Here is a 16,556-nt window from a genome sequence, read left to right as displayed (position 1 = left end):
CATTGTCAAATAAAAGGGTTAGAGTCTCCAGGACTCTCTTTTTCAAACTATAGAATGTTGAATAGCTATTAAAATCCCAAGTTTGCCCTTTGCTTTTGGCTGCCTGTGGATTTTAAGATATTTCCCCTGAGATCAATTACCAGTGGAAAATCAATGCTGACATTTTCATGAGTTAGTAGTGACATGTCTCATACATTATACTTTTTGTATTGAGCAATAGAATAAGTACGTAATAATCAGATAGTTTCTTCCACAAGTCAGTATAAAGCAATCTCCTGTCCTTACCCTCTCAAAAGAAGTACCTTTGTATGTACACATCTTCTTTCATTTCACCATCCGTCACTATGAATTCATCGGAGGGAATGCCATTTATCAGAATTCAGTGCGTAATGAAATAATAAGCCATCAATATCCAACAGGAATTGAGTTGAGATGTTTTCCAACCTCCTTCTATTCCTTTTGCCTAATTCACCATTTCCTATTCTTAACATGGTTCTTCATCCTGATTGCCAATCTCTTGCTTCCTTCACTGTTATTGAAGCCACTGTCCGTAAGGAAATGCCTCCTTCCAGTCCTGTCCTGTCCTCTTCTCTCCTCTCCTTTCCAGCATCACCTCCACATGCCTCAGTCACACGGCTTTGTCTCCTGTCCACCTGCATAACCCTTTGCTGGTTTCCTCTTCTCCACGTGTGGAGTCCCTGATCCTGCAATAGCAAATACAGTAAGCCCCCAGTTACACAAACCCTTCCCTCATGGCCCCAGGTTTCCACTCTTTATATACAGCCTCGCCTCTTACTTTAATGAAAAACATTAAGGCTGTCTGAGTAACAGTATCACCTACCTCCTCTGAACCACTTCCCCACTGTTCATCACTTACCACATGTGTTTTACACTGTTATACAATTTTACATATATATTTTGTCTCACAAATATATGTATCTTAAATCTGTCTGTAACTTCAACATCCTGAACAGAGAAATGAAAATTATTACTAAGGTGGAAATATTAGTGTTAGGACCCAACTACATTAGAGTTTTGGCCCAGTCACTTACTAACTGTAAGACTTTGAAGATGGTTATTAACTTCTCTGAGCATCTCTGACACCTCACCTTTCTATCTTTGAGCAACTAGAACTATATTTCCACTCTACAAATAGTCAAGCAAGAGATTGGCAATCAGGATGAAGAACCATGTTAAGAATAGGAAATGGTGAATTAGGCAAAAGGAATAGAAGGAGGTTGGAAAAACAAAAACTTGATAACGTGCTATGGGTTTTTGATTAAAGAGACAGAAATTCTAGATATAAAATACTTCCAATGGTATTAATTTTATATGAAATGGCTCTTTGTCTTTGCTAAGTGGAGCAAAATTTTTGCTTGTAAGTTTCAGTTAAGCCAAAGAAAATAAATAATTCCAAATCATGTTTGTCAGAATTTTAATGACCAGTACTTATCAAGAAGGGAATGTGGGATCTCTAACCAGGAATAAATTATTCATTGAAATCATGGAATGGAAATGGAGAGTAAACCTTGTAGGAGGTTCTCTGTGTGGTAAGGCGTATATAGGAATCCAGTGTATGCTGTGCTTGCTCAGAAAAATAGAAGAATTAGCTAAACATGTTTTGATCAGCAAGGAGAAAGTGTCTTGGGAAATAAGATACTTGGAACCACGGGCAGGAGGCAGAGTGATAAAGAGGAAGACTTTGTACAATTCGGCACTCGTGGTACTGCAAGAAAGAGGGAGGAGCAGGGTGAAATTTGGGAGGAGTGTGTGCAGAGGACAGGGCCAGAGATTGCACTGGCAAGGCTTGAGTAGTGGATTTAGAGTTCTCTTGAGGCTGCCATTTACAGATCTCTCTGAGTCCCTGCTTGCTGTCCTAAATCTTACTGATGGAGTTATAGCCAGCATAAATAATCCAATCTACATTGCTGTCCCTATCCTCTCTGGTGCATTATGGCTGGACAGTGATTAGGAACTTAGACTCTGACACCTGGGTTCAAATCCTGGCTCACATTTGCCAGCTGCACGACCTCTGTGGAGTCATCATCCTCTCTGTGGTCAAGTTCCTCATCTACAAACTGGTGGTAATCACAGTGCCGACTTCCCAGGGCTGCCGTGGGCTTTAATTTAAGGAACATTGGTTGAGTGCTCAGGGTAGTGCTTGCACACAGTACTGTTCTATAATGTTAGCTATTTTCATTGTGCATTACGCACAATCCAGAGGTTGAGGCAAATGTGGTGTGTTCTAATGTAACCTGTAACTGACTCAAATTCTTTAATGCCTCTATTAGAAAATTATACTTATCTAGATTATATTAATTATACTATATTTCTTATTATACAATGTTAACAGAAGAACTTCAATTAGGAACAACTCAAATTCTTGGACTAATCATGAAATTTTCCTTCATAAACCATTTTCTATGTATGCTTTAATTGTACTTTGTAAGCCTTCAAATATTACACTCATGTGTTAAAAACCCAGTTATACCACACTCACTAGGATGGCTATTATTATTTAAAAAAAAAAACAGAAAATAACAAGTGTTGACAAGGGTACGGAGAAATCAGAAAACTTATACATCGTTGGTGGGAATATGAAATGGTTCAGCTGCTGTGAAAATCAGTTTGGCCATTTGTCAGAGAGTAATTTAGAATTATCTACAACCTAACAATCCCTCTTCTAGGTAGATACCCAAATAACTGAAAGCCTCAACTCAAACAGATATTTGTACATTAATGTTTATAGAAGCATTATTCAGAATATCCAGAAGGTGGAAGTAACTCAAGTATCCATCAGCTGATGAATGGGTAAGCAAAATGTGGCATATACACACGATGGACTATTATTCAGTCATAAAAAAGGAGTGCATATTCAGTGAAATAAGCTAGAGACACAAAGACAATTATTGTATGATATCACTTATATGAAATACCCAGAAGTAAATCTCGCAGAGACATATAGGAGTTTACAGGTTACCAGGGGCTGGAATGGTGCTTTGGAGTGATGTACCCCAGAAAAACATGTTCTTAAACTTAATCCATTTCTATGGGTGTGAACCCATTATAAGTAGGACCTTTTTGATAAAGTTTCCTCAATGAAGTTGTGGCCCAGAATGAGTCTTAATCCATTTATGGAGTCCTTTATAAGTGGAATGAAATTCAGATTGAGAGAGAAAAAGCCACAGAGGGAGCAGCCAGAAGCAGAAATCAGCATAACCTAGAGGAGCTGCCACTTACACTGCCATGTGACAGAGGATCCCCGGATGAAGGATCACCAGCGGCCAGCCCCAGAATGCCACAGTCTTCGGGGAAAAAGCATCATCTTGATGATGCCTTGATTTGAACTTTCTCCTAGCCACAGACTGTGGGCCAATAAATTCTTCATTGTTTAAGCCAAACCATTACATGGTATCTACTTGAGCAACCAAGGAAATGAAATAACTGGGAAGAGAAGGCAAGAGGGAGTTATTGCTTAATGGGTACATGGTCTCTGTTTGAGGTGATAAAAATGTTGGGATAATGGATATTGGTGATAGTAGCACAGTATTGGGAATCAAATTAATATCACTGAATTGTACATTTGGAAGAGGTTAAAATGAGAAACTTTGAGTTGTATACATGTTACTAAAATAAAAATTTAACATTAACTCGGTTATGTGTTATATTTTTATTCAACTTTAATAAATGGCAGTATTTTATCTGTTATGCAAAGAAGTTAGTGTATATTTGTTTTACCCAGTAACTAATCAAGAGCATCTACAATAAGCAAGGTACACCTCCAAATTCTGGAGATGATGAAAAAAGAGTTGTTGCTTGTGAGAGGCTCAGGATCTAATGGGGAGGCATAAGACAAGAATACAAATTATATAATACAAGGGAGAATAGTATTGTCATAAAAGAGATGCTAAAAAAAATGATGTTGTGGCTTATGTTTGATCCCTCAGATTTGATTTTATAAAACACACTGAGTCACATATAGTAAAAATACTGAAAATAAAGACAAGGACAACATCTTTTAGGTAGCTTTGTTTTTTAGATTTTTTTTAACATTGTTTATTCTGAAATATAACATATATACAGAAAAGTGATAATTTCAAAGTATGGTTCAACAAGTAGTTATAGAGAACATTTCAAAACATGGTATAGGTTACAGTTCCACAATTTCAGTTATTTCCTTCTAGCTGTTCTAATACACTAGAGACTAAAAAGAAATATCTGTATAATGACCCAGTAGTCATAATCCTTTGTTAAATCCTATCTTTTCTGTTGCTTAAGTAGCTAGTTTTAAAATATAGTATCATCAAAGGAGCAATAATAAAGGCTGACATCTGATTATTCAACCATAACGATAAAAAACAAAAAATGAAGCTGAAAGAAAATAACTCCAGCATAGAATAACTTGAACCAATTCTAGTCTCAGAAAAAAAATAGTCTTTCAAAAATGAAGGCAAAATTCTATTTGAGGAAAACAATTGAAAAAAGGGGATTTTTTTATACAGAAAGAAAAAGATACCAGATAGGAGCACAAAAATGCAGGAAGGAATAAAGAGCAATGAAAGGGTAAAATGTTGGTAAGTTTAAATAAATATGACTGCATAAAATTGTCTTATGGGGTTTAAAATATATGTAGAATTAAAATATATTACAATTACACAGAAGGCAAGAGAGTTGAAGTGTTTTAGGGTTTATATTTGAGTTTAATAAGTCAGAGTTCCCCATTAAAATCTATAGGGTAATCAGTATAGGAATAATGATACAATGTTAAAATATCATGCTCATAGAAGGAGGAAATAGAATAATAAATCTTTATTAAACAAAAGAATGCAAGAAGTGGGGAGAAAAAAAACATAAATCAGATGTGTCAAATAGAAAACAAATGGTAAGGTGATACATATAAATTATATCCATTATAATTATACTAATACATAGCTTATTACATTAAATATAAAAAGGACTAATACAATTAAAAGACAATGATCAAAAGATTTGATTGAAAAGGAAAACAAAATCCAAGTATATGCTACTACATGGGATGTGCCTTAAATATAAGGATTCAGACAGGGTAAAAGTAAAAAGATGGAAAACGATATATCATGCAAACACTATTTAAAATAAAGCTGATATAGCTACACTAATACCAAACAATATAGGCTTCAGGAAAAAAAAAAAAAAAAAGGTAGACATTTCATAAGGATCAAACCACCGGGAAGCTATAACAATTCAAAATTTGAAGGTACCTGATACTGTAGATTCAAAATACATAAACCAAAAATTGATGGCACTGAAGAGACAAATAGATAATTCTACAATCATATTGGGAGACTTTAACACATTTCTTCCATAAGTGATGTGATAGAAAAATCAGACATACAAGGTCAGTAAGAATAAAGATTTAACTAACTGATTAACAAATTTGACCGTTTTGAAGAATAATATTAGCATCAATGGGAAACTCCACCTAACAACTGCTAAACATGTTTTTTCCAAAAATACCAAAATTGGCAATAAGCTGTACCATAAATTGAGTCTCAATAAGTTTCAAAAAATTGAAGTCATTCAAAATATGTTCTCTGTTCAAGGTGTAATTAATCTAGAAATTCATAACAAAAAAAGTAATGGAAAATTCCTCAAATGTTTAGAATACTATTTGGTAAATATAGCTATCACTATTTATCAGTAGTACTAAGTCAATTGTAAAGCAATAAAGATTTCATGTTTGAAAGAATGTGATTTTAAGCTTCTTGCCTTTATCTAGTAAATCTAGTTCTATCTCTATGGCATCTTACCTCAATATTCCTAATTATCTATAGTACTGACTCAATACTACAAAGAGAAATAAAAATTTAATATTAAGAAGGATGTGTTTGTCCACTGCTCTGGACAAACTGGAGTTAACCAGTTTTTTGAAATACATGTAGTAAGCTAGTTACCTAGGCAAACGTTACATTTTATGGCAATGAAAATGCCACATATCAAAACTTATGAAATAAAGCTAAAGCTGTACTTACAGAAATTTCATATACTTACATGTGTATTAGAAAAGGAAAGAAAAAAAGATGAAAAAATTATCTAAGCTTCCATCTCAGCAAGCTAGAAAAATAAAACAGTAAAGTAAACCCTAAGAAGTAGAAGGAAGAAAACAATATATTTAAGATGAGAATTAATGAAACAGAAAACAAAGATAACGTAGAGAAAATCAACAGTACCCAAACTGGTTCTTCAAAAAGACAAATAAAATGGAAAAATCTTTGGCAAGATTGATCAAGGAAGAAAGAAAGAAAGAAGGAACAAATTATGAATATCCAAAAAAAAAGGGGGGGGGGGAGTATCACCCCACTTCTATAAAAATTTTTAAAAAGAGGCTATCAGTAACAACTTTATGTCAATAAATTTGAAAATTCAGATGGAATGGTTAAATTACTTAGTAAGCACAACTTAACAGAACTGACAAATAAATAGGAATTTGTATAATACTAAATGTATTAAAGAAATTAAATCCCACAAAGATAACTCCAGGTGTAAGTGAATTATTCCAAATATTTAAGGAATAGGCTATATCAAAAATGACCAATGAGCACAGAAATAGGTAAAGCTCTTCATCAGTCATCAGGAGGGTTCAAATTAAAATCACATTGCATCATCCCTCCATACTTACCAGAGTGGCTAACAATAAAAGGACATAATACTTAAATGTTGGTGAAGTTGGGAAGCAACTGGAACTTTCATACACTGCTGATGGGAATGTAAATTGATATATAACTCTTTTGTAAAACCCTTTCAGCATTATCTTCTAAAACTGATTATACCCTATGATCTAGTAATTCCACTTTCAGGCATATAACCAACAGAATATGTGTATACGTGCACCAAAAGAAAAGTGCAAGAATGTTTATAATAGCACTATTCAATGTAGTCAAAAATGGTAAACAACCAAAATGTCCATGTACAGAAGAATGGATAAATAAATTGCAGTATATTTGTACAATAAATCTAAAGCAACAAAATATGCAGCAATGAAAATGAACTGCTACTATAACAAGAGTGAGGGGGAATCTCAGAAACATAATATTTAGTGAAGCAAGGCACAAAAAGGATAGTGCTTGATTCCTTTTAAATAAATTTCAAAACCAGGAAATTTACATATGGCATTAGAAGTCAGGAGCAACTTCAGGGAGTGAAGAGGCAGTGACGTGGGAGGGGGTGTAAGTAGAGGTTACATGGTTGTGTTAACTTCGTGATGATTCATTGTGCTTTACACTTATGATTAAGGGTGGGTGCTTGTGATTTTTTTGAGCAAAATAGGTAAGCTCATAGAGCTGTTTAAAAATGTGTCTGTGTGTGTGTAGAGAAAAAATGTGTGTCTCCTTTACATCAGTGTATATTCACATTTTGTTTTACTTTTGATTTCATAAAGGAGGAAAATTGGCTCCATAAATCAGTTTCTCTTCATTCTGAATTTCATTCAATCATTTCAATTATGCATGAGACTATTTCTCACAAGTTACGTGATAACACAAAGCTACTAAAAATTCTTGGTTTTTGATTTTAGGTTGCTCTCCATCTGCTTTTTCCTATTTTGAAAAAAAAAATTAAATATCTCAATGTGAACAACATCAAGTTCAATCCTTGAACTAGAAATGACTGAAAAATATGTAAGATGATGAAGGAAGCTCAGAATAATCTGAAATCTTCATGGCTGCAGAGATGGTCACAATCCTGAGGTTCACGGCGAGGAATTCAGCAGCAAAGGCAGAGGCAGTGCCTGGGTCACAACTGATGAGTCAAGAGCACCATAGTCAATCTTAAACCTGAATGCCTATTTAATATCAGAGATTTTGTACTGTGGTATAGGCAAATGATACTAATCTTAACGCCATATAAGAAATGCTGTGAACAATAAATATATGAAAGATTTTTTGCAGCAACATTTAAATCAATCATAAAAAGTTGTTAGAGATAACCAAAATTGTAGGCAACTCAAAAGAAAGCAATCTTTGCTATGGTGCATACATACAAACAAAAAAAATAAATACTGTGCAATAAAAACTGTGCAACACCACCTCAAGGCCAGCATTAGCAATGCATTAAAAGGTGAACCAGAGGAAATAAAGAGATTTGATAAAGCCCTTTGATGTAGATATTTTCAGATCTGTCTCAGATCCAAAAGAGAGAACAAAGGTGAAAATGCCCTTAGCAAATTTAAACCTTCAGATGGCCTGATTTAATATGCTCCAAAAATATATGGGAGGGGAGAGGCGGGGCAAGATGGAAGACTGGTGAGCTGTATGTTTTAGTTACTCCTCCAGGAAAGTAGGTAGAAAGCCAGGAACTGCGTGGACTGGACACCACAGAGCAATCTGTCTTTGGGCATACTTCATACAACACTCATGAAAATGTCGAGCTGCTGAGATCAGCGAAATCTGTAAGTTTTTGCGGCCAGGGGACCCGCGCCCCTCCCTGCCAGGCTCAGTCCCGTGGGAGGAGGGGCTGTCAGCTCCGGGAAGGAGAAGGGAGAACTGCAGTGGCAGCCCTTATCGGAAACTCATTCTACTGATCCAGACTCCAACCATAGATGGACAGAGACCAGACACCAGAGAATCTGTGAGCAGCCAGCCCAGCAGAGAGGAGACAGGCATAGAAAAAAAAAAAAACAACACAAAAAACTCCAAAATAAAAGCAGAGGAGTTTTAGAGTTCTGGTGAACACAGAAAGGGGAAGGGCGGAGCTCAGGCCCTAAGGCGCATATGCAAATCCCGAAGAAAAGCTGATCTCTCTGCCCTGTGGACCTTTCCTTAATGGCCCTGGTTGCTTTGTCTCTTAGCATTTCAATAACCCATTAGATCTCTGAGGAGGACCCTTTTTTTTTTTTTTTTTTTTTTTTAATCCTTTTTTCTTTTTCTAAAACAATTAATCTAAGAAGCCCAATACAGAAAGCTTCAAAGACTTTCAATTTGGGCACGTCAAGTCAAGAGCAGAACTAAGAGAGCTCTGAGACAAAAGGCAATAATTCAGTGGCTGAGAAAATTCACTAAACACCACAACTTCCCAAGAAAACGGGGGTGTCCGCTCACAGCCACCATCCTGGTGGACAGGAAACACTCCTGCCCATCGCCAGCCCCATAGCCCAGAGCTGCCCCAGACAACCCAGTGTGACAGAAGTGCTTCAAATAACAGGCACACACCACAAAACTGGGCGTGGACATTAGCCTTCCCTGAAACCTCAGCTGATTGTCCCAGAGTTGGGAAGGTGGAGCAGTGTGAATTAACAAAGCCCCATTCAGCCATCATTTGAGCAGACTGGGAGCCTCCCTACACAGCCCAGCAGCCCAGAACTGCCCTGAGGGGACGGCACTCACCTGTGACATAGCACAGTCACCCCTCAACAGAGGACCCGGGGTGCACAGCCTGGAAGAGGGGCCCACTTGCAAGTCTCAGGAGCCATACGCCAATACCAAGGACTTGTGGGTCAGTGGCAGAGACAAACTGTGGCAGGACTGAACTGAAGGATTAGACTATTGCACCAGCTTTAAAACTCTAGGATCACCAGGGAGATTTGATTGTTAGGGCCACCCCCCACTCCCCGACTGCCCAGAAACACGCCCCACATACAGGGCAGGCAACACCAACTACACACGCAAGCTTGGTACACCAATTGGGCCCCACAAGACTCACTCCCCCACTCACCAAAAAGGCTAAACAGGGGAGAACTGGCTTGTGGAGAACAGGTGGCTCGTGGACGCCACCTGCTGGTTAGTTAGAGAAAGTGTACTCCACGAAGCTGTAGATCTGATAAATTAGAGATAAGGACTTCAATAGGTCTACAAATCCTAAAAGAACCCTATCAAGTTCAGCAAATGCCACGAGGCCAAAAACAACAGAAAATTATAAAGCATATGAAAAAACCAGACGATATGGATAACCCAAGCCCAAGCACCCAAATCAAAAGATCAGAAGAGACACAGCACCTAGAGCAGCTACTCAAAGAACTAAAGATGAACAATGAGACCATAGTACGGGATATGAAGGAAATCAAGAAGACTCTAGAAGAGCATAAAGAAGACATTGCAAGACTAAATAAAAAAATGGATGATCTTATGGAAATTAAAGAAACTGTTGACCAAATTAAAAAGATTCTGGACACTCATAGTACAAGACTAGAGGAAGTTGAACAACGAATCAGTGACCTGGAAGATGACAGAATGGAAAATGAAAGCATAAAAGAAAGAATGGGGAAAAAAATTGAAAAAATCTAAATGGACCTCAGGGATATGATAGATGATATGAAACATCCAAATATAAGACTCATTGGTGTCCCAGAAGGGGAAGAAAAGGGTAAAGGTCTAGGAAGAGTATTCAAAGAAATTGTTGGGGAAAACTTCCCAAATCTTCTAAACAACATAAATACACAAATCATAAATGCTCAGCGAACTCCAAATAGAATAAATCCAAATAAACCCACTCCGAGACATATACTGATCACACTGTCAAACACAGAAGAGAAGGAGCAAGTTCTGAAAGCAGCAAGAGAAAAGCAATTCACCACATACAAAGGAAACAGCATAAGACTAAGTAGTGACTACTCAGCAGCCACCATGGAGGCGAGAAGGCAGTGGCACGATATATTTAAAATTCTGAGTGAGAAAAATTTCCAGCCAAGAATACTTTATCCAGCAAAGCTCTCCTTCAAATTTGAGGGAGAGCTTAAATTTTTCACAGACAAACAAATGCTGAGAGAATTTGCTAACAAGAGACCTGCCCTACTGGAGATACTAAAGGGAGCCCTACAGACAGAGAAACAAAGACAGGACACAGAGACTTGGAGAAAGGTTCAGTACTAAAGAGATTCGGTATGGGTACATTAAAGGATATTAATAGAGAGAGGGGAAAAATATGGCAAACATAAACCAAAGGATAAGATGGCTGATTCAAGAAATGCCTTCACGGTTATAACGTTGAATGTAAATGGATTAAACTCCCCAATTAAAAGATATAGATTCGCAGAATGGATCAAAAAAAATGAACCATCAATATGTTGCATACAAGAGACTCATCTTAGACATAGGGACACAAAGAAACTGAAAGTGAAAGGATGGAAAAAAATATTTCATGCAAGCTACAGCCAAAAGAAAGCAGGTGTAGCAATACTAATCTCAGATAAAATAGACTTCAAATGCAGGGATGTTTTGAGAGACAAAGAAGGCCACTACATACTAATAAAAGGGGCAATTCAGCAAGAAGAAATAACAATCGTAAATGTCTATGCACCCAATCAAGGTGCCACAAAATACATGAGAGAAACACTGGCAAAACTAAAGGAAACAATTGATGTTTCCCCAATAATTGTGGGAGACTTCAACACATCACTCTCTCCTATAGATAGATCAACCAGACAGAAGACCAATAAGGAAATTGAAAACCTAAACAATCTGATAAATGAATTAGATTTAACAGACATCTACAGGACATTACATCCCAAATCACCAGGATACACATACTTTTCTAGTGCTCATGGAACTTTCTCCAGAATAGATCATATGCTGGGACATAAAACAAGCCTCAATAAATTTAAAAAGATTGAAATTATTCAAAGCACATTCTCTGACCACAATGGAATACAATTAGAAGTCAATAACCATCAGAGACTTAGAAAATTCACAAATACCTGGAGGTTAAACAACACACTCCTAAACAATCAGTGGGTTAAAGAAGAAATAGCAAGAGAAATTGCTAAATATATAGAGACGAATGAAAATGAGAACACAACATACCAAAACCTATGGGATGCAGCAAAAGCAGTGCTAAGGGGGAAATTTATAGCACTAAACGCATATATTAAAAAGGAAGAAAGAGCCAAAATCAAAGAACTAATGGATCAACTGAAGAAGCTAGAAAATGAACAGCAAACCAATCCTAAACCAAGTACAAGAAAAGAAATAACAAGGATTAAAGCAGAAATAAATGACATAGAGAACAAAAAAACAATAGAAAGGATAAATATCACCAAAAGTTGGTTCTTTGAGAAGATCAACAAGATTGACAAGCCCCTAGCTAGACTGACAAAATCAAAAAGAGAGAAGACCCATATAAACAAAATAATGAATGAAAAAGGTGACATAACTGCAGATCCTGAAGAAATTAAAAAAATTATAAGAGGATATTATGAACAACTGTATGGCAACAAACTGGATAATGTAGAAGAAATGGACAATTTCCTGGAAACATATGAACAACCTAGACTGACCAGAGAAGAAATAGAAGACCTCAACCAACCCATCACAAGCAAAGAGATCCAATCAGTCATCAAAAATCTTCCCACAAATAAATGCCCAGGGCCAGATGGCTTCACAGGGGAATTCTACCAAACTTTCCAGAAAGAACTGACACCAATCTTACTCAAACTCTTTCAAAACATTGAAGAAAATGGAACACTACCTAACTCATTTTATGAAGCTAACATCAATCTAATACCAAAACCAGGCAAAGATGCTACAAAAAAGGAAAACTACCGGCCAATCTCCCTAATGAATATAGATGCAAAAATCCTCAACAAAATACTTGCAATTCGAATCCAAAGACACATTAAAAAAATCATACACCATGACCAAGTGGGGTTCATTCCAGGCATGCAAGGATGGTTCAACATAAGAAAAACAATCAATGTATTACAACACATTAAAAACTCAAAAGGGAAAAATCAATTGATCATCTCAATAGATGCTGAAAAAGCATTTGACAAAATCCAACATCCGTTTTTGATAAAAACACTTCAAAAGGTAGGAATTGAAGGAAACTTCCTCAACATGATAAAGAGCATATATGAAAAACCCACAGCCAGCATAGTACTCAATGGTGAGAGACTGAAAGCCTTCCCTCTAAGATCAGGAACAAGACAAGGATGCCCGCTGTCACCACTGTTATTCAACATTGTGCTGGAAGTGCTAGCCAGGGCAATCCGGCAAGACAAAGAAATAAAAGGCATCCAAATTGGAAAAGAAGAAGTAAAACTGTCATTGTTTGCAGACGATATGATCTTATATCTAGAAAACCCTGAGAAATCGACGATACAGCTACTAGAGCTAATAAACAAATTTAGCAAATTAGCGGGATACAAGATTAATGCACATAAGTCAGTAATGTTTCTATATGCTAGAAATGAACAAACTGAAGAGACACTCAAGAAAAAGATACCATTTTCAATAGCAACTAAAAAAATCAAGTACCTAGGAATAAACTTAACCAAAGATGTAAAAGACCTATACAAAGAAAACTACATAACTCTACTAAAAGAAATAGAAGGGGACCTTAAAAGATGGAAAAATATTCCATGTTCATGGATAGGAAGGCTAAATGTCATTAAGATGTCAAGTCTACCCAAACTCATCTACAGATTCAATGCAATCCCAATCAAAATTCCAACAACCTACTTTGCAGACTTGGAAAAGCTAGTTATCAAATTTATTTGGAAAGGGAAGATGCCTCGAATTGCTAAAGACACCCTAAAAAAGAAAAACGAAGTGGGAGGACTTACACTCCCTGACTTTGAAGCTTATTATAAAGCCACAGTTGCCAAAACAGCATGGTACTGGCACAAAGATAGACATATAGATCAATGGAATCGAATTGAGAATTCAGAGATAGACCCTCAGATCTATGGCCGACTGATCTTTGATAAGGCCCCCAAAGTCACTGAACTGAGCCATAATGGTCTTTTCAACAAATGGGGCTGGGAGAGTTGGATATCCATATCCAAAAGAATGAAAGAGGACCCCTACCTCACCCCCTACACAAAAATTAACTCAAAATGGACCAAATATCTCAATATAAAAGAAAGTACCATAAAACTCCTAGAAGATAATGTAGGAAAACATCTTCAAGACCTTGTATTAGGCGGCCACTTCCTAGACTTTACACCCAAAGCACAAGCAACAAAAGAGAAAATAGATAAATGGGAACTCCTCAAGCTTAGAAGTTTCTGCACCTCAAAGGAATTTGTCAAAAAGGTAAAGTGGCAGCCAACTCAATGGGAAAAAATTTTTGGAAACCATGTATCTGACAAAAGACTGATATCTTGCATATACAAAGAAATCCTACAACTCAATGACAAGAGTACAGACCGCCCAATTATAAAATGGGCAAAAGATATGAAAAGACAGTTGTCTGAAGAGGAAATACAAATGGCCAAGAAACACATGAAAAAATGTTCAGCTTCACTAGCTATTAGAGAGATGCAAATTAAGACCACAATGAGATACCATCTAACACCGGTTAGAATGGCTGCCATTAAACAAACAGGAAACTACAAATGCTGGAGGGGATGTGGAGAAATTGGAACTCTTACTCATTGTTGGTGGGACTGTATAATGGTTCAGCCACTCTGGAAGTCAGTCTGGTAGTTCCTTAGAAAACTAGATAAAGAGCTACCATTCGATCCGGCGATTGCACTTCTTGGTATATACCCGGAAGATCGGAAAGCAGTGACACGAACAGATATCTGCACGCCAATGTTCATAGCAGCATTATTCACAATTGCCAAGAGATGGAAACAACCCAATTGTCCTTCAACAGATGAGTGGATAAATAAAATGTGGTATATACACACGATGGAATACTACACGGCAGTAAGAAGGAGCGATCTCGTGAAACATATGACAACATGGATGAACCTTGAAGACATAATGCTGAGTGAAATAAGCCAGGCACAAAAAGAGAAATATTATATGCTACCACTAATGTGAACTTTCAAAAATGTAAAACAAATGGTTTATAATGCAGAATGTAGGGGAACTAGTAGTAGAGAGTAATTAAGGAAGGGGGAACAATAATCCAAGAAGAACAGATAAGCTTTTTAACGTTCTGGGGATGCCCAGGAATGACTATGGTCTGTTAATTTCTGATGGATATAGTAGGAACAAGTTCACAGAAATGTTGCTATATTATGTAACTTTCTTGGGGTAAAGTAGGAACATGTTGGAAGTTAAGCAGTTATCTTACGTTAGTTGTCTTTTTCTTACTCCCTTGTTATGGTCTCTTTGAAATGTTCTTTTATTGTATGTTTGTTTTCTTTTTAACTTTTTTTTCATACAGTTGATTTAAAAAAGAAGGGAAAGTTAAAAAAAAAAAAAAGAAAGAAAGAAAAACAAGGAAAAAAAAATGATGTAGTGCCCCCTTGAGGAGCCTGTGGAGAATGCAGGGGTATTCGCCTACCCCACCTCCATGGTTGCTAACATGACCATAGACATAGGGGACTGGTGGTTTGATGGGTTGAGCCCTCTACCATAAGTTTTACCCTTGGGAGGACGGTTGCTGCAAAGGAGAGGCTAGGCCTCCCTGTATTTGTGCCTAAGAGTCTCCTCCTGAATGCCTCTTTGTTGCTCAGATGTGGCCCTCTCTCTCTGGCTAAGCCAACTTGAAAGGTGAAATCACTGCCCTCCCCCCTACGTGGGATCAGACACCCAGGGGAGTGAATCTCCCTGGCAACGTGGAGATCTCCCTGGCAACGTGGAATATGACTCCCGGGGAGGAATGTAGACCCGGCATCGTGGGACGGAGAACATCTTCTTGACCAAAAGGGGGATGTGAAAGGAAATGAAATAAGCTTCAGTGGCAGAGAGATTCCAAAACGAGCCGAGAGGTCACTCTGGTGGGCACTCTTACGCACAATATAGACAACCCTTTTTAGGTTCTAAAGAATTGGGGTAGCTGGTGGTGGATACCTGAAACTATCAAACTACAACCCAGAACCCATGAATCTCGAAGACAGTTGTATAAAAATGTAGCTTATGAGGGGTGACAAGGGAATTGGGAAAGCCATAAGGACCACACTCCACTTTGTCTAGTTTATGGATGGATGAGTAGAAAAATAGGGGAAGGAAACAAACAGACAAAGGTACCCAGTGTTCTTTTTTACTTCAATTGCTCTTTTTCACTCTAATTATTATTCTTGTTATTTTTGTGTGTGTGCTAATGAAGGTGTCAGGGATTGATTTAGGTGATGAATGTACAACTATGTAATGGTACTGTAAACAATCGAAAGTACGATTTGTTTTGTATGACTGCGTGGTATGTGAATATATCTCAATAAAATGATTAAAAAAAAATATATATGGGAAACTGAGAAATTAGGGTTGTCTATTTTACAGTTGGCTAAAAGAACAAATGTTCAATATTGAATCATTTTCATGGTGCTCTTCTGTGAAAACATGTCAATTAGCTGGTGAGGAAAATTTTAAAAATATATCAGTGAGCATTTTCATGGCTATAGGGCCATCTGGAAAAATTGAACAGAAAAGCAAGTGTGGAGCCAAATCAATGAAAGCACAACTGCTGGATCAGTAGTTAGACTCCAGGCCAGCAGGAACAATGGATACATCAGTATTCATCTCATCATCCACTGAAATTAAAGAGTTTGTTTCTTGATTTTCTCATCGTATTGGATAGGGTGGCAAAAAGGCAATTTGGTAGAACAAAACAAGATAACAAAAAAAAAAAAAAAAAAATTAGTCTTAGACACAACTTCCATGAAATGGAAAGTAACTTTGGAAACGTATTGAGAA

Source organism: Choloepus didactylus, chromosome 11, assembly GCF_015220235.1.
Source record: "Choloepus didactylus isolate mChoDid1 chromosome 11, mChoDid1.pri, whole genome shotgun sequence".
NCBI lineage: Eukaryota > Metazoa > Chordata > Mammalia > Pilosa > Megalonychidae > Choloepus > Choloepus didactylus.
The sequence above is the reverse complement of the archived record's forward strand: the minus strand, read 5'-3'. Positions refer to the sequence as shown.